Source organism: Geotrypetes seraphini, chromosome 2 (assembly GCF_902459505.1).
Source record: "Geotrypetes seraphini chromosome 2, aGeoSer1.1, whole genome shotgun sequence".
Lineage (NCBI taxonomy): Eukaryota > Metazoa > Chordata > Amphibia > Gymnophiona > Dermophiidae > Geotrypetes > Geotrypetes seraphini.
This window is the reverse complement of record NC_047085.1, coordinates 453,351,875-453,375,166: the sequence shown is the minus strand read 5'-3', so window position 1 is coordinate 453,375,166 and position 23,292 is coordinate 453,351,875. Positions and strand designations below refer to the sequence as shown.

Sequence of the window (23,292 nt, the reverse complement as noted above, 5' to 3'; positions counted from 1 at the left end):
AGCTTTTGTTTTATGTTAATACCTTTCAAGTATTTGAACATCTGAATCATAACTCCCCTTTCCTCTAGGGTATACATATTCAGGGCTTCCAGGCTCTCCTTTTGTCTTCTGCTGCAAACCTCCTACCATTTTCGTTGCCTTTCTCTGGACTGCTTCAAGTCTTATGTCCTTTACCAGATACGATTTCCAAAATTAAACACAATACTCCAAGTGGTGCCTCACCAACAACCTGTATAGGGGCATCAACACCTTCTTTCATCTCCTGGTTGTGCCTCTCTCTATACAGCCTAGCATCCTTCTGGCACCAGCCACTGCCTTATCACACAGTTTCTTTGCCTTTAGATATTCGGACACTATCACTCCAAGGTCCCACTCCCCATCCGTGCATATAAGTCTCTCACCTCTCAGCACATACGGCTCCTTCTGATTTAAATGCATTACTCTGCACTTCTTTGCATTGATTTTTAGTTGCCAGATATTATACCATTCCTCTTTTGCAGACCTTTTTTATGTTTTCCACTTCCTCCTTAGTGTCTACTGTGTTACAAACCTTGGTATCATCTGCAAAAAGGCAAACCTTCTAACCCTTAGGCAATGTTTACTCACAAGCATATTAAACAGGATCAGCCCTTAAGGGACTGATCCTTAAGGGACTCCACTAATAAACCTTTTCTTCCTCTGAGCAAATTCCATTAAACACCACCCTCTGGTATCTGTTCGTCAACCAGTTTCTAATCCAGTTCACCAGTATGGATTCTAACTTCAGCCTGTCAATTTTGTTCAAGAGCTTCCTATGAGGAACCGAACTGTGTAAAATCTTTGCTGAAAACTAAATTAGATCTAGCACCTGGTCACGCAATCAAAAAATGTAAACAAATTAATTTGGCACGATTTACCTTTAGTAAAACCATGTTGCATCAGATCTTGTAACTCATTAGATTTTTTTTTTTTTTAATGTAATATTTTATCCCAGGACAAGCAGGCAGCATATTGTCACATGTGGGTGACGTCATCCAAGGAGCCCCGACGCGGACAGCTTTTCAAGCAAACTTGATTGAAGATTTCAAATTTGCTGGTGCTGCACCACGCATATGTGTGCCTTCCCGCTCCACTAGAGGGCGCATCCCCTCCTCGTGGTCTTCAGTTTCTAGTTTTCTGCGGAGCCAGAAAGTCCCGTTTCTTTTTTCTCCGTGTAATCGTGCCTTTTTAGCACCGAGGCTTCGTTGTTTTTCGACCGGAGTCTCTATGCGCCTCGTTGTTTTCTTGTCTATGTGCATTTGTTGTTTTTTGTTCGGTTCGGCAGCCGGGGGCTCCTGGTTTGCCGTGGCCGCGGCCTTTTTTTTCTCTATGTCCCGGCCTTTATCCGGGTTTAAAAAGTACACCCAGTGTGGTTGGCTCTTGTCTATTACAGACCCTTGTCGTTAGTGCATTTTGTGCCTGGGGGCTGATCATCCGACCAACTCTTGCCCCCGGTGTGCCACTTTTCAGTCGCGCGCCCTGTATCGCCATCGGGCCCGCATGGCAGATCTTTTTGCGGATGAGCAGGCCCTGGTTTCGGCCCCGGCACCGGCCCTGACGTCGGCCTCGAAGACCTCGGCCCCGGCGAAGACTTCGACCTCGAAGGGCACCAGTTCGGCTGCGAAGCCTTCGGCTCCGGGTAAGTCCCCTCTTCCTTCTTCAGGGTCTGCGCTAGCGAAGAAGTCAACCTCGGAGGCACCTGCCATCCATGGCGGCAGGGTGCTGCCCCCGGCCTCATCGAGGCATTCTAAGCCCTCCAAGCATGCTTCCACCTCAAGGGAATACTCTTCCTCGAGGTCGCCCTCGGTGGAATGCACCGCTGCCTCTGACTTGCCTGCAAAGGTGTCGGTGCCTGTTTTCCAGGATATTCTTCGGGCCATGATATCCTCGGAGCTCTCCTCGGCCTTGGCCCGTCTGGCCCCGACCTCGACCTCACAGGCGGCAGACCAGCCTGAGCGTCGCGTCGAAGCCCCTGGGTACGTTGGCCTCGTCGTCTTTCTTCCTCGTACTTCTTGCCTTGGGCCTCGGGGCGTTCTTCGCCTTCAGGGCGCCCAAGGTTGAAGTGCCGGTCGGAGCATGCCTCTACCTTGTCTCGCCGTTCGGTGAAGCGCCCCCGGGACTCTTCCCCGAGGCGGGGTCAGTCCCCGGGGGTTCGCACTGAGGGGGCTCTCCGGGTTTCGGAGTTGTCCCTCTTCAACCCCTGGCTGTTCAAGTCGCCTTCCCGGTCCGGGGCTCCGGTCTGGGAGGCCCTGACCTCGAGGGGTTCTCCCGCTTTTTCCCGGGGCTTGTCTCCTCGGCGTCAGCGGGCCGCGGTGCCTCGGATCCCGGGGTCTTCGCCTCGGGAGTCCTTAAAGCACCGCCTGTCCTCGACCCCGCCGCGTTCCCTCAGCGGGGCGTCCTGGGGTTAGGGCCACGGGGATACTGATCAGCCGCCCCATTATTCTCGGGAGGCTTCTCCCTTCTTTTCAGCGGCGTATCATTTGACCCCCCCCCCGGTGGTCGGTCCGAGGGTCGCCCCTCTTCCTTCACGAGGTTCGTAATGGCTATGGGGAGGATGCTGGACCTTGATCTCCAGGCCGACTCCAAGTATACCAAGGAGTTTCTGGCGGAGATGGATCTGCCGTGTCCTCCGTGGGAGTCTCTGCGGCTCCTGTTGAACCTGGTCTTGCGCCAAGCATTCTTCCGGAACTTGGAAACCCCCTATGCGGTTCCAGCTATTCCGTCCAAAATGGAATCTAAGTATCGGACTGTCCCCTGCCCAGGATTTGAGAAGGCTCAACTGTCCCACCAGTCTCTGTTGGTGGAGTCTTCGTTTAAGAAGTCCCATCCCTCCAGGGTCTCCGCGGCTGTCCCGCCGGGACGGGAGGGGAGGACCATAGACAAATTTGGCAGGCGTCTCTACCAAAATTCTATGATGACCAGTCTTGAACTATAATTTTATCTTTACATCGTACCTTAAGGTCTTGGTCAAGTCTCTGCCTGCCTTTCAGGGTGACTTGCCCGCCTCCCGCCAGGTGGAGTTTGGGCAGTTGGACACTCTTTCTAAGCTTCAGTTGCATCTTTTCCATGCAGCTTACGATGCTTTTGAGCTTTCCTCCCGGGTTTCCGTCTTTGCGGTGGCCATGCGCCGGTTGGCGTGGCTCCACATCGTGGACATGGACCCCAACCTGCAGGACCGCTTGGTCAATCTTCCCTGTTTGGGAAATGAGCTCTTCGATGACTCGATCGAGGCGGTCACTAAGCGCCTCTCGGAGCATGAGCATTCCTTCGCTGCTTTGGTGAGGCCTAAGCTGAAGTCCACTCCTTCTAAGGCCAATCGGCTACCGTCCAAGAGGTACCCGCAGAAGTCTACTCCTGCTTTCTCGCGCCCGCCTCCTCGCCGACAGCAGCAGCAGCGGGCTGCTCCAAAGCCTCAGACCCCGGCGGTGTCTAAGCCGGCGCCGTCTTTTTGACGGGCTGAGCAGATGGGGGCTGGCCCCTCTGCGATGGTTTCTGCCCCCTTCCCATCGGAGGCGTCTCCAAGCCTTTTATCTACTCTGGGCTTGTATTACCTCGGACACTTGGGTCCTGACTGTGGTCAGGGAGGGGTATTCCTTGAACTTTTGGGAGTTACCACCGGACAGTCCTCCCAGCGTGTCTCTTTCCAATCGGGAGGCCTGGGCGCTTCTTCGCCTTCGTGCAGTGGAGGTGGTTCCCCCCTCCCAGAGGAGGCGCGGTTTTATTCCAGGTACTTCCTGGTCCCCAAAAAGACCGGGGACCTCCGGCCGATTCTGGACCTCCAGAGGCTCAACAAATTCCTCGTTCGGGAGAAGTTCCTGAAGCTCTCCCTTCCCGTTCTGTATCCCTTGCTCGACGAGGGGGACTGGTTGTGCTCCCTCGATCTGAAGGAAGCTTACACTCATGTTCCGGTGCATCCATCTTGTCGCCAGTTCCTTCGTTTTCAGGTGGGAGATCTGCATCTCCAATACAGGGTCCTCCCATTCGCGCTCGCTTTGTCCCCACGGGTCTTCACGAAGTGTCTCGTGGTGATGGCGGCGGCCCTATGGTCCCGGGAACCTTTAGGTCTTCCCCTACCTCAACGACTGGCTGATCAAGGGAGGGGGTTGTCTCAGCGACCCGACAGACTATTACATTCCTTCAGAGTCTGGGGTTCGAGGTAAACTTCCCAAAGTCCCAGCTATGCCCCTCTCAATCCCTACAGTTCATCGGGGCCGTGTTGGACACGGTTCGCCTCCGATCATTCTTGCCTCCTCTTCGGCAGGCCATGATAGTGCGGCTGAGCAAGCAGGTTTCCCTGCGGGCTACGGTTTCGGCCAAGCAGATGATGGTCCTCTTGGGTCACATGGCCTCCACCGTGCATGTCACGCCTTTCGCACGCATCCATCTGAGGGTCTCTCAGTGGACTCTGGCCTCTCAGTGGTGACAGGATTGGGATCCCACTTCTCATCGCATTGCGGTGACCCCTTCCTTGAAACGCTCGCTCCAACTCTTCCAATCTTTCCAGAGGGTTGCTCTTTCTCGCTCCTCCGCCTCACTGTGTCCTGACAACGGACTCCTCGGCGTATGCTTGGGGGGCGCATCTCGACGGTCTGCGTACGCAGGGCCTTTGGTCGAGTGCGTACCGGCATTGCCACATCAACGTGTTGGGAGCTTCGGGCCATTTACAATGCGGTGGTGGCCTTTGGCCATTTACTTCAAGATCAGGTAGTCCTGGTACGCACGGACAACCAGGTGACGATGTATTACGTCAACAAACAGGGAGATACGGGTTCCCTGTCCCTCTGCAAGGAGACTCTGCGCCTTTGGAATTGGGCATTGCGCCACAATGTCTTTATTCGTGCGGTTTACATCCAGAGCGAGCGAAACTGCCTAGCGGACAAGTTGAGCCGCCTCCTGCAGCCATACGAATGGTCTCTTCACTCCCAGACTCTGTGTCAGGTGTTCCTTCGGTGGGGGACTCCGCAGATAGATCTATTCGCTTCTCCCCTCAGTAGCAAGCTGCCTCTTTTCTGCTCCAGGGTGTTCTCCCAGGACCGTCTCGAGGCCGATGCGTTCCTTTTGGATTAGACGGGCAGGTTCCTGTATGCGTTTCCTCCCTTCCTGTTGATTCTTAGGATGCTTGTCCATCTCAAATCGGCCCGTGCCTCCATGATTCTGATAGCTCCTCGGTGGCCTTGGCAGCCCTGGTTTTTCCTGCTCCTTCAACTCAGTGTCAGGGATCCTCTGCTTCTGCCTGTGTTTCCTTCTCTGCTGTCTCAGAGTTGGGGTTCACTGTTGCATCTTAATCTGCAGTCTCTACATCTGACGGCTTGGTTCCTTTCCACCTGACTCCTTCCTTTGAGTTGTCCCAGTCGGTGAGGGATGTTCTGGAAGCTTCTCGGAAAGCTTCTACTAGGCAGTGTTATGCCCAGAAGTGGACTAGATTCGCCACATGGTGTGCTTTGAATTAGGTGGAACCTTTGTCTGTTTCTTTGTCTTCGGTTTTGGATTATTTGCTTCATTTGTCTCGGTCTGGCCTCAAGGCCAACTCGGTTTGTGTACATCTTAGTGTGATTGCCACCTTCCATCAGCAGCTTGATGGGAAGTCGCTGTCTGTCCATCCCTTGGTTTCTCGTTTCATGCGGGGGCTCTTTAATGTCCATCCTCCTCTCAAGCCTGCCCCGGTGATTTGGGATCTCAATGTAGTCCTCGCTCAATTGATGAAACCTCCTTTTGAGCCCATGGACAAAGCTCATCTGAAGTTCTTTACTTGGAAGGTGATCTTCCTGCTTGCACTCACTTCTGCTCGCAGAGTGAGTGAGCTGCAGGCTTTGATCTCGGACCCACCTTTTACTGTTTGTCACCATGACAAGGTGGTCCTGCGCACTCATCCCAAGTTCTTGCCTAAGGTGGTGTCAGATTTTCACCTTAACTAGTCTATCGTTTTTCCGGTGTTTTTTTCCGAAGCCCCACTCTCATCCTGGGGAGGTGGCGCTTCATACTCTTGACTGTAAGAAGGCGTTGGCATTCTATCTCCAATGCACCCAGTCTCATCGGAAGGTTCCTCAGTTGTTCTTGTCTTTTGGTCCTAATCGGTTGGGACGTCCTGTTTTCCAAGCGCACCTTGTCCAACTGGTTGGCTGCTTGTATTTCCTTCTGCTATGTTCAGGCTGGTCTCTCGCTGCATAGTCGGGTCACGGGACATAAAGTCCGAGCGATGGCGGCTTCTGTCGCTTTCCTCAGGTCCACGCCAATTAAGGAGATCTGCAAGGCTGCCACTTGGTCTTCGGTTCATACCTTCACCTCTCACTACTGTCTGGATACTTTGTCCAGGAGCGACAGCCGGTTTGGCCAGTTGGTTTTGCGTAATCTGTTTTCCTAAATTGCCAACTTCCCTCCATCCCTTTTTTGGTTAGCTTGTGAGAATATGCTGCCTGCTTGTCCTGGGATAAAGCAAAGTTACTTACCGTAACAGGTGTTATCCAGGGACAGCAGGCAGATATTCTCGCAACCCTCCCACCTCCCCGGGGTTGGCTTCTTTGCTGGCTATCTGAACTGAAGACCATGAGGAGGGGATGCGCTCTCTAGTGGAGCGGGAAGGCACACACATGCGTGGTGCAGCATCAGCAAATTTGAAATCTTCAATCAAGTTTGCTTGAAAAGCTGTCCGCGTCGGGGCTCTGTGGATGACGTCACGCACATCAAGTTTCAAGTTTCAAGTTTATTCAATATTTGATCAATCGCCTATCAATAATTACTAAGCGATGTACATAAAATATTAATATTGGGTAAACAAGAACAAAATTGAGTAAAAAGATAAAATCTTTAAACATAGACAAAATACTACATGATACATTAGGATGGAGGGGAAAGAACTACATTGTCTGATAGAAAAGGAAGAACAATTAAGGGTAATATACAAAGGGTAGGGGAAAATTAGTTTATTGGGAATAAAAATACATAATTAAGTAGAATGAATTATTACTATAAAGAGCAATTGTGAGAATATCTGCCTGCTGTCCCTGGATAACACCTGTTACGGTAAGTAACTGTGCTTTCTAATACAATGAATTCAATGCAAAACACAATTAAAGTAAATATGCCTAATAAAAATAAAACAACTTGTCATTGCACATTTTGAACATTCCCATTCCCCCCCTCCCAATACATCTAGTTCCAAAAACCAAAATGATAAAATGAGTCCTTCGAACATTTCTTTTTCCAATTCAATATAACTCCCCCATATATCATTAAATTTTGTCCATTGATTCGTTAAAATAGCCGAAAGTCTATATTTTTCACATACTATTCCTAAGTGTTCCCTTACATCTCTCAAGGTGGGTACATTTAGCATACGCCATTGCTGAGCTAAAGTTAATCTGGCAGCTATGAATGTCAAGTTCAAAAGTTTAGTTTGAGAGGATGTTAAACCTTCTATTCTTACTCCCAGTAGTGCCCTTTCAGGGTTATGCTTTAATGGGATCTGAATTAGTCTGCTTACATACTCAAAGACGTGCTCCCAAAACTTCTGGACCTTTTGACTTTCCCACCACATATGATAACTCATTAGATTCTAGGAATTTTACTATCCTTTCAGGAATGCTTCCATTATTTTTCTAATAACCGAAGTGAGGCTTACCAGACTGTAGTTTCCCGCTTCATCTCTGCGACTGCTTTTGTGAACATCCGCTCTTCTCCAGTCCCCAGGAACCACTCCTGTCTGAAAAGATTTGTTGAAAATATCTTTAATAGGACCTATCAGAACACGTAGACAAACATGATTTAATGAGACTGTGTCAGCATGGGTTCAGCCGAGGGAGATCATGCCTTGTCAATTTGCTTGACTTCTTTGAAGGTGTGAATAAACATGTGGATAAAGGTGAGCTGGTTGATGTAGTGTATCTAAATTTTCAGAAAGCTTTTGATAAAGTTCCTCATGAGAGGCTCCTGAGAAAATTAAAAAGCCATGGGATAGTTGACAAAGGGCAGTTGTGGATTAGGAATTGATTATTGGATAGAAAACAGAGGGTTGGTTTAAATGGTAATTTTTCTTAATGGAGGAGAGTAAACAGTGGAGTGCCGCAGGGATCTGTACTGGGACTGGTGCTATTGAACTTATTTATAAATGATCTGGAAATTGGAACGATGAGTGAGGTGATTAAATTTCCAGATGACATAGTAAATGAGGGCAGATAAAGATCTGAACGGTCCATCCAGTCTGCCCATTAGTGATACTCATTTAAAAAAATACATGATGACACTAAACTGTTCGAAGTTGTTAAAAAAACTCATGCGGATTGTGAAAAATTGCAGGCAGACCTTAGAAAATTGGAACCCTAGGCATCCAAGTGCCAGATAAAATTTAATGTGGCAAAGTGATGCACATTGGGAAGAATAACCCTAATCAATTACTGGATGCTAGGGTCTACCTTGGGGTTTAGCACCCAAGAAGAGGATCTGGGTGTCATCGTAAACTATATGATGAAACCTTCTGTCCAATGTGTGGTGGCGGCCAAAAAAGCAAACAGGATGGTTTACAAGACTAAAACTGTTACAATGCCCCTGTATTGCTCCATGCCATGACCTCATCTGGAGTATTGCGTTCTTATCTCAAGAAAGATATAGTGGTGCTAGAAAAGGTTAAAAGAACGACCAAGATGATAAAGGGGATGAAACTCCTCTCGTATGAGGAAAGACTGAGATTTGGAATAACCTCCCTGCCCCGCTGCTGAACCTAGGCTCATTCCAATTATTCCGAAAGCATCTGAAAACATGGCTTTTCTCTAAAACGTAAAGCTTTCTTTTTTTTAATTTATAATTTCAAATAAAATCCACAAAAATCCACTTGTTACAGAAAAACAGAAGATCATTTAAACATCAAGAAAAACAATTAATATAACCTAAAAACATCAAGAATAAAAAAAATGTATATAGAAGAACTGAAGAAGGGAAGACCCTTATTCAGTATAGAATAATTTTAAATCCCCGTCTTAGACCTCAATTAACAATAGTGAGAAACAAGAAATAGAGACAAGGAGGTCTCCATTAATTAAAAAAATTACACTATAAATCTGAGGCAAAAGCTTAACGTGACACACAGCCCAATTTTCTACAGCACTTTTATATTATTAATTAACTAGTGTTTAAGCCTGTTACATTAACAGGTGCTAGAATATATAGTCAAACCTTAGTTTGCGAGTATAATTCATTCCAGAGGCATGCTTGTAATCCAAAGCACTCGTATATTAAAGCGAATTTCCCCATAGGAAATAATTGAAACAGACAATTCGTTCCACAACCCAAAAACTTTAATACAAAATACTATACGTACTTACATTGCAAGACCTCGCTCATTTAGAACAGTCACTACACTCCTGCAGCGTTGGAGAGACACAAAATCATTGGCTCAGTTGTGATGATGTGAAGCGTGTATACTGTATATACTCTTATTGCAAGACTTTGCTCATTTAGAACAGTCACTACACTCGTGCAGTGTCGGAGAGAGAAGAACCATCGGCTAAGTTGTGATGTGTGTATACTGTATGTACCTGTATTGCAAGACATTGCTTGTATATCAAGTTAAAATTTAATAAAATGTTTTGCTTGTCTTGCAAAACACTTGCAAACTAAGTTACTTGCAATCCAAGGTTTTACTATATGTCTGTCTGACTTTCTTTTTTTCTGTGTCTCTCCCTGCCCCTGTCTCTTTCTTCCTTTCTTTCTGTCTGTTTCCTTCCTGCTGTCTATCTATCTTTCTTTCTCTCTCTCTTTCTTTCTCTCTCTCTCTCTCTCGCTGTCTGTCTGTCTCTCTCTCTCTCTCTCTCTCGCTGTCTGTCTCTCTTTCTTTCTGTCTCTCTCCCTGCCCGCTGTCTTTCGTTCTTGTGCGCTGCCTGTCTGTCTCTCTCCTTGGCCCCCTGCCTGCCTGCCTTTCTTTGATAACGGATCAAGCAGGTAGGAGTGCGTATGCGCGCTTAGGGTTTTATTATTAGTGATTTGCATTTTTTAAAAACTCTTTTATGGGTGACTAATGTTTTTGTTTTGTTTTTTAGCAATTCACATATTATACAGCCCAAAATAAGGTCACAGCACCTCTTGGCCACCTCTGCCCACTATTGCTGCCCGATTCAGGAAAAAAAATTTCGATTCGACTTCAGCTTATTGAATTGGTTTTTCGATTCGATTTTCCTTTCCAATTCGGTGTTTTTTTTCAAACATCTTGGTAGGGTTATTTTATAGCCTCTTAACCCCCTTTGCCTTCTCCTAACCACACTGGTGCTGTGGTGTAAACAAAATCAACAAACAAAAAACTTTTCTTCTCTCTGTTAAATCCTAGCTCACGTTTGCGGTCTAACATCAGCTCTGGCAGGATACACATTTCAAATCTGACAATTTTAATCACAAAACAGAAAATAAAATTATTTTTCCTACCTTTTGTTGTCTAGTCATTATTCAAATCTTGTTGGTCCCAGGCTCTGGTTGTCTTCTAATAACTTGCTTGTCAGGGTCTCCTTCTTTCTTCTTTCTCCGTGCTAACCATCCACCTGCCATCTCTGTCCTCTGGCATCTTTCCTTTTTTTCGTCTCCCTCCACAGATCCACCTTTTCTTAACTACCTTTTCATCCAGCATCTCTCCCTCCTTCCCCACCACCCCAGGGTCCACCATCTCTCCCTTTCTTTTCTCAGCTACCCTCCTATCAAGTATCTCTATCCCCCCTCCACACCATCCCTTGTGTCCAACTTCTCTCCCTTTCTGTTCCTTCCCTCCCTAAATCCCATTGTCCATCATCTCTTTTCTTCTCCTCTATTTTTAGACCCATTATTTCTTCCCCCCCCTTGAAGGCCTGCCTGTCCCCTCCCTCCTTGAAGGCCTGCCTGTTCCCCCCTGAAGGCCTGTCCCCCCCCCCCAATACCGAAGGACTACTCATCCCCTTCCCCTCCCCGGAAGGCCTGCGAGTTCCCCTTGGCCTCCCACTGGTGTCTGGCTTCCCCCCTGGCCTTCACGCACCGGTTTATCTCTGAAGAGCATCCTGCACAGAAGATCGCGGCGTTAGTGATGTTTGTAAACAGCTTCGGAGCTGTTTCCTCTGCCGCAGTCCCGCCCTTCCTCTGACATCAGACTAATTTTTTATTTAATTTCACTACCAAAACATTTAAACTGCTTAAAATCTGTCTCCCCCCCAAAGCAAATTCCCCTGCCCCCAGCACACCCCTCCCCCCCAAACAAAGCAAGTTCGCTCCCTGGCCCCTCCCTATCCTTCTCCCCCCTTCCCTGTGCTGCAGCAGCATTCCCTCCCCCTCCACTTCCCTATGCAGTACGCGGGACCGATTCTGAACGTCATGTGCCATGGGCGGTGCTCAGGGCTTTCCTCTTTGTTGACTTGCTGGTCCTCGGAGCAGCATGCAGGGTTATTGGCGCCCGTTTTTGCAGCGTCAGATCCGGTGCTTCGACTGGCCGTCTTAGCCCCGTGTGCATTGTCGGCCTGGAGGAGCCGATCGGGGTGGGGCTCCCGTGCGCGATTCCAAGGTTGGCTGCGTGGGAGTTTAGGGGCATGTGTGAGCAGCGGGCGTAGGACTTCGGGTGGGAAAGGTCTGGTCTTTGATCCAGCAGTAGTCAGGTCGCTGATGCTGGCCACCTCTTACTGGGTCCCCGTGCTGTCTATGCGTGCTGTGCGTGAGGCCGCCAGTCCCGCCTCCTTTTTCTGCAGTTTGTATCTCCTGCCGGTATTGTTGGCTGGCTCGGGCCAGCTGGTTCCTAAACTGAACAGCGTGGGCCCCGTGCAGCAGGAGCTGAAAGCAGCGCTGGGGGCTCATGAGAGAAGCCGCTGCCGCTCTTAACCATTCAAGGAATAATAATAATAATAAACTTTATTTTTGTATACCGCAGTACCATAACAGTTCAGAGCGGTTAACAGAATAAGTGACCGTACATATACAGTGATGTTACAAATAAGTCAATCAGCATAGCTTTGCGAGTAGGGAGTGGTCAGAGAATCCGGAGGTATGTCGGAGATACAAGACAGGGTTAAAAGGTGAGGGGGGGAGTCAGGAATTTGTCAAAGAGATAAGATAAGACCAGTGAATTAAGTGAACTCGGGTATGTGAAGCACAGCGGTATTTCCCTCTCCCTCCAGTTTGGGCGTGGAGTGTAAGTAAGTCAGCCAGAGCGCACAACATTACCTTGGGGTCCGCGAGTGTGGGGCGGTTGTAAGCGTGCATGCACACTCCTGCCTGCCATGGACATACAGAACACGCAGGTTGGAGTGCGCATGCGCACTTAGCGTTTTACTATATATGATAACTTTCTTTGTGTCCAAGAAGTGTCGAAGCTGTTCTGGTACAAAAGAAACATACTTGGTCCCAGCATATCTTAAAAGACAATTTACAGGGGTAACTAAGTAGGAATGTAGCTCCCATTTTTAATACTTCTTCTCGCATAGCTAAGAACAACTTCCTTCGGTCTTGAGTAGTCTTTGTTACATCTGGGTATATCCAGATTTTTTGACCCATGAAAAATTCTGAGAGAATAGAAAATAAGCTTTCATAATTGCATTCAAATCCTGTTCAAACACTAAGGAAATTATCAAAGTTCCGCAGTATTCAATTTCTTCTTGGGAGCTTTCTAGTATACCTGTTATATTGTTTAAATCCATTGATTGGGGAATATCCATTTGATTAGGAGGCAACTTTTTCCAAATTCTTAGGCAGGTAATATATTTTATTTACTAGTGGCAAAAGTTCAGATGAGAATTTCAAATTCTCTCTCAAGTATTTTTTAAAGGTTTCAATTGGTGTAATAAAAGCAAGTTAAGGAAAATTAAGACGCGTGTTATAATTCTCCAACTGTTCAATTTTCCTTAGTAGAAAAGTCTATCTTTTACCACTGTTGAAGAAACATTTTGCAATGAGGAATTCTCTTTTTCAATTTTTTCAAATTTTATATTAGTTTCTGTTTTTATATTTTGAATTGAAATAGTCAAATCATTCAGTTTACTCACAACATTCAGGATATCTCCTGCTGATTTAGTAGAAGCAGCTTCCAACTTCTGGAGCGCACTCCAAATATTTTGAAGTGTCGCTGTCTATGAGGAATCAGAAGCTTCTGCTCCTCGATAGGTGTTCGATTCGGCATCCTGGATTGCTTGGTGCCTTCCCCCATGTGAGAACGTCGGGCTCATCAGCTTCTCAGAGCTCACATTGCCCAAGCCTTCCATTGCTGGGTTTGGCAGTGATTGTGCTGCTGGCGGGGAGAGTGATGTCTCAAACCCCATGGATCCAGCGTCTCCTTTCACCCAAGCTACAGCGGGGGCTCCCCCTCCTTGTATGGCTGGTGAACTCGTCAGGAAGCGTTCCATCTGCGTTTGTCCGGTTGTGGAAAGGTCCAGCCGGATAACGCCCTTTCTTTTGCTGTGAGGCATCGGTCCCGACACAAAAACTAGTTCGGGACCCAGGAAAAACAGCTGAGGCAGAGGTAAGACGGAGCGCTTGCACTGAGTGCTAACACGCCGCCACCATCTTGTTTCTCGCCTTCCCAAGTATCATGTAAAGCTTTCTATTTAAAGCTAGCTATCCTCGTCATAAACTCTAATTTATTGAATTTACCTATAAACCGTGCCGAGCTCTATCTTTATGGAGATGAGGCGGTAGACAAACTTAAGGTTTAGTTTAGTTTAGAAAGTCTAAAAAGGTTAGGGCTCTTCAGCTTGGAAAAGAGACGGCTGAGGGGAGATATGATTGAAGGCTACAAAATCCTGAGTGGAGTAGAACGGGTACAAGTGGGTCGATTTTTCGCTCCATCAAAAATTACAAAGACTAGGGGACACTCGAAGTTACAGGGAAATACTTTTAAAAACCAATAGGAGGATTTTTTTTTTCACTTGAAGAATAAATAGTTAAGGTATGGAACGCATTGCCAGAGGTTGTGGTAAGAATGGATAGTGTAGCTGGTTTTAAGAATGGTTTGGACAATTTTCTGGAGGAAAAGTCCATAGTCTGTTATTGAGAAAAACATGGGGAAAGCCACTGCTTGTCCTGGATCGGTAGCATGGAATATTGCTAGGGACCTGGATTGGCGACCATGAGAATGGGCTACTGGGCTTGATGGACCATTGCTCTGACTCAGTAAGGCTATTCTTATGTTTTTTCTGAGCTCCCTCAATATCCTGGGATGGATCCCATCTGGTCCCATTGCTTTGTCCACCTTCAATTTTTCAAGTTGTTTGTAAATACTTTCTTCTCTGAACGGCGTGGTATCTACTCCATTTTTGTGTGTAACTTTGTCAAACAATCTCAGTCTTTCTCCAGGATTTTCTTCCGTGAATACAGAACAGAAGTATTTGTTCAATATGTTTGCTTTTTTCTCATCACTCTCCATGTATCGGTTCATATCTTTTAGTCTCGCAATTCCATTTTTCATCTTTCTCCTTTCACTATCAAAAAATTTTGTCTCCCTTTTTTGCATTTTTACCGCGAAAGTGTTTGGGTTTTTTTTTCTTCCGGCCAGCACACTGAATGCTCTGCGCTGCTCCAACACTCATAGAACTCTATGAGCATCAGGAAATTGTCCAAACCATAAAACTACCTATGCTATCTGCTCTTACCACAACCTCTGGCAATACGTTCCAGAGCTTAACTCTCCAAAAGACTCACTCCCTCTCACAGACGATATGGTCTTTTTAGCCTCCGCAGAGAGTGCTGATGTTAGGGCTTCAGCTGGATCCATTTCCACCATCGACTCTCCTCCAGTTGCTCCTCATGGGTTTTAACAGCTGCCATGCCTCTTGGGAGGGCTGTATCACCTCTCTCTTCGTAGGACACTCAATTCCGGGTTGGAGAGGAGCTTGCCCCTGGATTGGGCTAAGGAAAACCCAATCTGAACTGAGGTTTGCTGCCGAGTTTGGCGATCCTCCTGAAGTGTCTCTTTCACCTGACGCACAAGTCTGCTCTTAATAGTTGTCTGTACCAGACCTCTGGGGCTGCCAGCCACAGGAGGAGGCAGCCGGGCAGCTCCTTTCTGCTTGCCCATATCGAAGGTAACAAGCGCCTTTGAAACACAAAAAACAAAGGTAAGCAGGTTTAAATGGTCTAGTGGAGGAAGAGCTCTGCACTACGTGTCCGTCCCTGACGCTATCTTGGATGGTCTTTGTAATTTTTGACAGAGTGAAAAATCGATCCACTTGTATCCATTCTATTCCACTCAGGATTTTGTGGACTTCAGTGATATCTCCCCTCAACTGTCTCTTTTCCAAGCTGAAGAGCCCTAACCTTTTTAGTCTTTCCTCATACGGGAGGCATTCCATCCCCTTTATCATCTTGGTTTCTCTTTTTTGAACCTTTTCTAGTGCGGCTATATCTTTCTTGAGATAAGGAGACCAGAATTGGAATACAGTACTGGGGAATCCCTCTGGGTGAATCTGGCCAGAGGGAATGAAAAATGCCTATACCTTGGTGTGATATATAGACCTCCCAGGCAACAGGAGGACAAAGACATGGAATTAATCGAGGACATAGAGAAAATCACACTGCGCGGGGACTCAGTAATGCTAGGAGACTTCAACATGCCAGATGCAGATTGGAACACACTCTCCGCGACTATGGGTAGCAGCAAAAGAATATTAAACTCCATAAAGGGTGCACTTCTCAAGCAATTGGTATTGGAACCCACCAGGGACCAGGCGTTACTAGACCTAGTCCTCACCAACGGAGATAGTGTCACTGAAGTCTCAGTAGGAGACACACTGGCCTCCAGCGACCATAATATGGTATGGCTCAACCTCAGAAAAGGATTCCCAAAAACAAGCACAGCAACAAGGGTTCTCAACTTTAGAGGCACAGACTTTAACCGAATGGGAGATTTTGTCCATCAGGAACTACATAAACAAGCACAAACTGACAACGTGGAGGATATGTGAAGCATACTACATGAAGCAACAGACCGATACATAAAGACAGTAAGTAAACGTAGGAGAAACAAAAGACCCCAATGGTTCAGTAAAGAAATTTCAGAACTAGTTAAACAGAAAAAAGACGCATTAACGCCTACAAACATTTAGGCAGAGAGGGGGCAAAAGAGGACTATCTAGACAGATCCAAAGCTGTCAAAACAGCAGTCAGAGAGGCCAAACTCCGAATGGAGGAAGAGCTAGCATGGAAAATTAAGAAAGGGGATAAATCTTTCTTCAGCTATATCAGTGACAGGAAAAGAAACAAAGATGGGATAGTACGCTTGAAGCAATCGGACGGTAAATTTGCAGAATCAGACTCTGAGAAGGCAGAATTACTAAACCAATACTTCTGTTCAGTATTCACTCGCGAAGCAACGGGAGCTGGTCCTCAGCTTCAGACGGGAGATAACCGGAAAGACCCGTTTCAAGATTTCGAATTTACGCCCAGTAGTGTCTACAACGAACTATCAAGACTCAAAGTAAACAAAGCCATGGGACCGGATAACCTACACCCCAGAATGCTCAGGGAGTTAAGGGAAGTCCTGGCAGAACCATTATCTGTTCTTTTCAATCTTTCCCTAAGCACAGGAAGGGTCCTCTTGGACTGGAAAGCTGCCAATGTAATCCCACTCCATAAAAAGGGCTGCAGGACAGAGACTGCAAACTACAGACCAGTGAGTCTCACGTCTATAGTGTGTAAACTCATAGAAACACTGATCAAACAGCATATTGACACAATCCTAGACGAAGAAAAACTACGTGATCCACACCAACACGGGTTCACCCAGGGTAGATCATGCCAATCTAATCTGATTAGCTTTTTTGCCTGGGTTACTAGACAACTGGACGCCGGAGAGTCACTGGACGTGGTATATTTGGACTTCAGCAAAGCATTTGATAGCGTCCCTCATCGAAGATTACTGAACAAGCTAAAATCGATAGGATTAGGAGACATTCTAACTACATGGATTGGGGATTGGCTGAGTGGCAGACTTCAGAAGGTGGTGGTGAACGGTACCCCATCTGAAGCGTCGGACGTGATCAGTGGAGTGCCGCAGGGATCGGTCCTGGGCCCGATTCTATTCAACTTATTCATAAGAGATATGACGCAAGGACTTAGAGGAAGGGTATCACTGTTTGCCAACGACGCCAAACTTTGCAACATAGTAGGCAGATGCTTATTACCTGATAATATGACACACGACCTACTGCTGCTGGAACAATGGTCAAATACTTGGCAGCTAGGCTTCAATGCTAAAAAATGCAAGATAATGCACTTGGGCAAGAGAAACCCGCGTAGAACTTATGTACTAAATGGTGAGACCTTGGTTAGGACCACGGAGGAACGCGATCTAGGAGTGATCATTAGCGAGGACATGAAAGTTGCCAATCAAGTGGAGAAGGCTTCCTCCAGGGCAAGACAAATATTGGGGTGTATCCGCAGAAGTTTCGTCAGCAGGAGACCTGAAGTTATGATGCCGTTGTACAGAGCCATGGTGAGGCCACACTTGGAGTACTGTGTTCAGTTTTGGAGACCACACTACCGAAAGGACGTGCTGAGGATCGAGTCGGTTCAGCGAACGGCCACCAGGATGGTCATGGGGCTTAAGGATCTCCCGTATGAAGAAAGACTAAAGAAATTGCGACTGTACTCACTCGAGGAAAGAAGAGAACGGGGAGATATGATTGAAACGTATAAATACATCATAGGACGCATCGAGTCAGAAGATGATATCTTCTGGCTCATGGGACCCTCGACCACCAGAGGGCATCCGCTGAAAATCAGGGGAGGGAAGTTTCATGGTGACTCCAGGAAGTACTTCTTCACCGAAAGAGTGGTGGATCATTGGAACAGACTCCCACTCCAGGTGATAAAGGCCAGCAGTGTGATGGATTTTAAGAAAAAATGGGATACTCTTGTGGGATCTTTAAGGGAGTAAATTCAGGGGGGGGGGATACTTGGAATGGGCAGACTTGGTGGGCTATAGCCCTTTTCTGCTGCTTTTTTCTATGTTTCTACTCCAGGTGAGGTCGCACCATGGAGCGATACAGAGGCATTATAACATTCTTAGTGTTGTTAACCATCCCTTTTTTAATAATTCCTAGCATTTTGTTTGCTTTTTTTGGCTGCCACTTGGGCGGAAGGTTTCATCGTATTATCTACAATGACACCCAGATCTTTTTCTTGGGCGCTAACCTCTAAGGTGGACCCTAGCATCCAGTAACTGATTTGGATTATTCTTCCCAATGTGCATCACTTTGCATTTGTCCACATTAAATTTCATCTGCCACTTGGATGCCCAGTCTTCTAATTTCCTAATGTCTGCCTGCAATTTTTCACAATCTGCATGCGTTTTAACATCTTTGAACAGTTTTGTATCACCTGCAAATTTAATCACCTTACTCGTTATTCCAATTTCCAGATCATTCATAAATAAATTAAATAGCACTGGTCCCAGTACAGATCCCTGTGGCACTCCACTGTTTACTACCCTCCATTGAGAAAAATAACCATTTAACCATACTCTCTGTTTTCTATCTGATAACCAAATCCTAATCCACAACTGAACTTTGCTACCTATCCCCTGACTCTTTAATTTTCTCAGGAGCCTCTCATGAGGAACTTTGTCAAAAGCTTTCTGAAAATCTAAATACAGTACATCACACCTTTCAAATAAGTCAAGCAAATTGGTGAGGCAAGATTTCCTTCAACTGAACCCATGTTGACTCTGTCTCATATTTGTCTACATGTTCCACAATTTTATTTTTTATAATTGTTTCCACCCTTTTGCCCGGCACTGAAGTCAGGCTTACCGGTCTGTAATTTCCCAGATCTCCCTTGGAACCCTTTTAAAAAATTGGTGTTAACATTGGCCACCCTCCAATCTTCAGGTACTGCTGACATTTATAGCAACAGGTTACAGATTATTAACAGCAGGTCAGCAATTTCATGTTTGAGTTCTTTAGTACCCTGGGATGTATACCATCCAGTCCAGGTGATTTATCACTTTTTAACTTGTCAGTTTGGCTTAGTACATCTTCCAGATTCACCGAGATTTCTTGCAACATCTTTGGTCTGTCCCAATATGGTAACTCTTATGTTCCTATGTTCTAAGTTTCTCACAAAAATAGTAATTATATTAGGGAAACCTACAACATGGAGCCCACGCCACAGATATATAATTTAGACATTGAGGCTTATAGCTCAGTTTTTATGGTCACAATATTAATTACTCAAAATTGTGAATTTTTCTCCAAGTGTGCATTCCACTTGAGTTTGAGATCCAGATTTTATCCTATTCATACAGAAATTAAACTGCTTTTGTCTTTACTTAACTTGACCAGAATGTAGAAATTAATTAAAAATTATCTATCTCTCCAGGTTTTGTTTTGTTTTTGTTGTTGTTTTTTTTTACATGAATCTAATTTCCAACAGCATTTTCACTGATATTTATTAGTACCAGATGTATATGGCATTAAAGTTTGCCAGGAATTGAGTTGACCACACAGTGGCGCTCAGGAAGAAGTGATGGTATGGTGATGCAACATGCAATTTGATAACTAATTAGACCAGCATGTTAAGTCTTGAGCCTATATCAATGTTGATTAGAAAAGTAAGTGGTAACAGTTTCATTTATTTCTCACACTTTTAAAGAGTTGGTACTTAGTGTGCAAATTCTTAAATTTGCAGAAAGAAGTGATTTCATCCGTTTCTCTGCTGATGAATAACCTGTGCATCTCAGTATGTATGTTTATTCCTGATTTGGAGCTACGGGTTTGGACTGGCCTACGATTAATCTGGCAGGTATGTAAGGATTTATATATTAGATTGCAATTTGATGTAAGATTAATGGATGCACACCTCATAAATTACTACAAGTAGAATGAAGATTTAACTTTTAACCTGCTGATGGATCATTGGTTAACATATTTGGGGAAAAAAGTATACATATTCTCTGTTCATTGCATGAATATAAAATTGAACTATTGTGCGTTTAGGATAATATTAATGATGGAAGCTATCAGTATAGGCTGCCATAAATGGATTACTGTATTTTACTGTTAATCTGACTTGGTCCTTTTATCAAGCCGCGCTAGCGCGTCAGATATTTCATCACACTAACCCCCGCGACCGGCTAAAAAATTATCGCCTGCTCAATGCAGGCGTTAATAGCTAGCGCAGCAGGAGGTATTACGTGCATTAAACCCCTACCACAGGTTGATAAAGGACCCCTTAATAGTAACTAGGTATCATTGCATAAAATAGAACCTATGCTAAAATAATATGAGTTGAGGTAAAATGATCTCCCATAACATTAGCTCACATCGATAACTGTGGCCCTAAATTTAAGGCCTTATTTTATCAAGCCATGGTAGAGCATTTTAGCACGAGCCAATGAGATAAATGTTCCAATGCTCATTCAATTCCTATCAAGTTTCAAGTTTATTATAAATTTGATTAATTGCTTATTCAAAATTCTAAGCGATGAACATATCAGTAAAATTACAAAATTGAGGGGGCAGCAAAACAAACAAAGAACTAAACCTTACAAAATATATTAAAGACTAATATCGGAGCATTTATGTCACCGGCCTAAGCTAAAATGCCCTACTGAAGCTTGATAAAAGGGAGCCTTAATATCTTTGGGGAAAAGGTAACTAAAGTCTCGGATGCAAAATGTTGAGACTGGATGATATTTTCATGCCATGGGTTCATAAGCAGTTGTGTTGGTTTTTTTTTAGCTTTGTAAGTTTTATTCAATCTGTAGCATTTTTAATTATTGTAAACCTCATAGAATTTTACGGTCCTGAGGTATAGAAACTTTTTATTATTATTATTATTATAAGTGAATCTGCATTGTATTTATACTTTTGTTCATTTTTATCAGTTCTCTCTTTTTAAATTTTTATTTATAAATTTTCAACAGAGATACAAACAATAACAATAGCTGCATTGAAAACAAGAATGTAAATCTTTACAAGGTAGCAATGCGAATATCAGTTAATAGATGTTGTGTCCAATAATTATCTAGAATTTTCCAATTTCTAATAAAGGATGGTAAGTGATTTTGTGTTAGTGCTGTAATCTCTTCATAGTTCCTGTATGCACATAAGGTATTCCACCACTCATGATAAGATACATGTTGATTATTTTTCCAATGTAGAACAAATAATGTGTAAGGCTAGAGCTATCATAAAATCAAAGAATCTGGTACTAGTAGAAATAATATCAACTTTAGAATTGGATGATCACAGTATAATAATGTCATACGACAAAGGAACAGATATAGAGAATATATCCGTAATGGTGCTCCAATATTGCAGCAAATTATCACAGTTAAATATCATATGTGACAAGGTGCCTACAGAGGTATTGCATGACCAGCAAACATCCGTGGTTGTACGTGGAAGTTTAGCTAGCTTTGCAGGAGTCTAGTAGTAAAATAAAGTAAGAAGATTGCAGTAAAGATGCAGACATAGTGGGATTAATTGATTTAAACCAGAAAGTTTCCCATTCTGAAAGGGACAGCTATAAATCCAGTTGCGTATCCCACTTACAACTGACTTCAGACTGGGTTTTATTAGTCTGAATGATTTTATATATTAAAGATGCTGATTTTTTAGAATGTAAGAGAGCAGTACAGATGGAAGTGATATGTGAGTATTTGGACCATCTGCACCCACACTTGACAAGTTGTGAAAAGTATATGCAGATTGAGTTAACAAGGACCAAACTGATTCCTGCTCAGGGTCCAAATTATGCCTATCACAAATATTCTGGAATGGGATCAAGGAACCATTGTCATAAAGTTGTGAGAGTGACCAAAGGCCTGCTGTACTCCATATATTTTTTAATTTATAAGGAATTTTGTAATCAAATACAGAAGTATACCACAGAGAAATATCTGCTACATCTGTCCATTCCTGGTGCAAATGCTTCATAACATTATTATGCAGGTAACAATAAATCAGGTCACATGTTGGCATAATATTTAAAAACCAAACATCTTACCTGTGTTTCCCATATAAGGGATTCTACTGATCTAATACATACAAGTGACTCTCAAATATTACAACAATTTCTTAATTATTATAAAAAGTTATATGAATCTATCTTTAGAGAAAGATTTAACCATTTATGAGATCATTGATGCAATGAAACAATTACCTAAAAATAAATCACCAGGTAACGACAGTTTACCTGTTGAATTTTACTTGGCTTAGTAAGTAACTTAATAACTACATAATAAGCTGATTTTTGTATATACATAGCTTTATGAGCCTCTTCCCCTAAAAGCAGTTCATAAGCAGTTTTAATGTTGCATATTTGAACTTTTGTAACCCCTTTTTCTCACATAAATGGATGGGGTTTGGACTATTGTAAATTGGTTGTTCGTTTTTTGTTTTTTTTTCTAACAGAATTCATTACCATATATACTTGAATATAAACCAAAGTGACCTTCCCCCCCTCCCAAAAAAGGAGGAAAAAAGGTTGACTCAAATATAAACCAAGATTAAAAATTTGGGTGATCCTAGTGAGTCTACTTCAGCTCTGGAGAAATAAAACCAGAAATGCATTTCCTTTTCTTTTGAACATAATACAAAGACATTCGTGGGGGTTATGAGCAGACCCAGCCCGCGAATAGGGAAAATCTCGAATAATTTTTTGGGCCGGCTCTGTCCCACACTGACCCACCCTGCCTCCCTCCTGCATCCCTGAACTTACCTGGTGGTCTAGCGGTGACGCAGGGCAGGAGTGATCATCCTACGCTCCTGCCCTGCGTCACCGCTAGACCACCAGGTAAGGTCTGGGGGATGTCTGGGGCAGCATTTCTGCATTAAAAAAACAAGGGGCAAAAAATTGAGAATAACCAAATTCACGAGTGGGGAAACTGTGAATCGGGAGGGGGAGCTAACATATTTCAGTCAGTAAATTCCTTTTTTTTTTTTTTTTTTTTTTACCTTTGTTGTCTAGAGATTTATTTTTTCCATCAAGTTGGTCCCAGTTTCTTTTTTTTCCGCTTTCCCGTCTTTTTCAAATTCTTCTGCTGCTGTCCTTGTTTCCTCCTACCATGGTCCGCATTTCTCCCTCTTCCCTTTTTCCAATTGTACAGCATCCTCACACCCTCTGTCCTGGATCAATCTCCTTCTTTTTTCCCTCCCCATGCCTGCACAGCATTTCTTCCTCTCTCCTCCACCCCCATGTGCAATATGACTCTCTCTCTCTCACTGTCAACATAAGAATAGTCTTATTGCGTCAGACCAAAGGTCCACCAAGCCCAGCAACCCGTCCTCACAGTGGCCAATCCAGGTCCCTAATACCTAGTCAAAACCCAAGGAGTAGCAACATCCC

At 44.6% G+C, this 23,292-nt stretch overlaps 1 protein-coding gene across 2 annotated transcripts in view; it reads left to right on the top strand.

The window, feature by feature from the left end:
- Window positions 1-23,292, top strand: part of CUL2 (cullin 2) — a 275,413-nt gene that overhangs the window by 3,111 nt on the left and 249,010 nt on the right. For both annotated transcript variants that reach the window (XM_033931518.1, XM_033931517.1), the window contains exon 2: window positions 19,630-19,743. The gene's annotated coding sequence lies outside the window, so the exon portion shown is untranslated. The remainder of the gene's footprint in view (window positions 1-19,629; window positions 19,744-23,292) is intronic.